Raw genomic sequence first — 284 nt, 5'->3', positions numbered from 1 at the left:
GTAAAGCCATCGAATAAAACTGAATATAATCTTGATTAATTGGAAAATGAGTATATAAAGTTAATTATCTCTGCTATAAAGAGAAATAGATATATAATTATGCCATGATTCGCATACAGTAGGGGATATGCACTTAATCCCGGTCATTTTTTTCCCACAAAAATAAACCACCAACTGTAACAAAAAGAAAAAAAAATGCAAAGCTATGATTTTGATTTCATTAATCCCTCACTTTATCCGCCATAGTCATCATGACAGAACATCACCTAACCCCACGAAATGAT

General features: G+C 31.7%; 1 protein-coding gene across 1 annotated transcript in view; it reads right to left on the bottom strand.

Annotated features, from left to right (window-relative positions):
- The window catches only part of LOC119581720 (multiple epidermal growth factor-like domains protein 11), an 18,007-nt gene that overhangs the window by 10,173 nt on the left and 7,550 nt on the right, over positions 1-284 (bottom strand). The gene's annotated exons all lie outside the window — the stretch shown is intronic.

Source organism: Penaeus monodon, chromosome 15 (assembly GCF_015228065.2).
Source record: "Penaeus monodon isolate SGIC_2016 chromosome 15, NSTDA_Pmon_1, whole genome shotgun sequence".
NCBI classification, from domain to species: domain Eukaryota; kingdom Metazoa; phylum Arthropoda; class Malacostraca; order Decapoda; family Penaeidae; genus Penaeus; species Penaeus monodon.
Note: the sequence above shows the minus strand (reverse complement) of the source record. Positions and strands in the feature narration are given on the sequence as shown.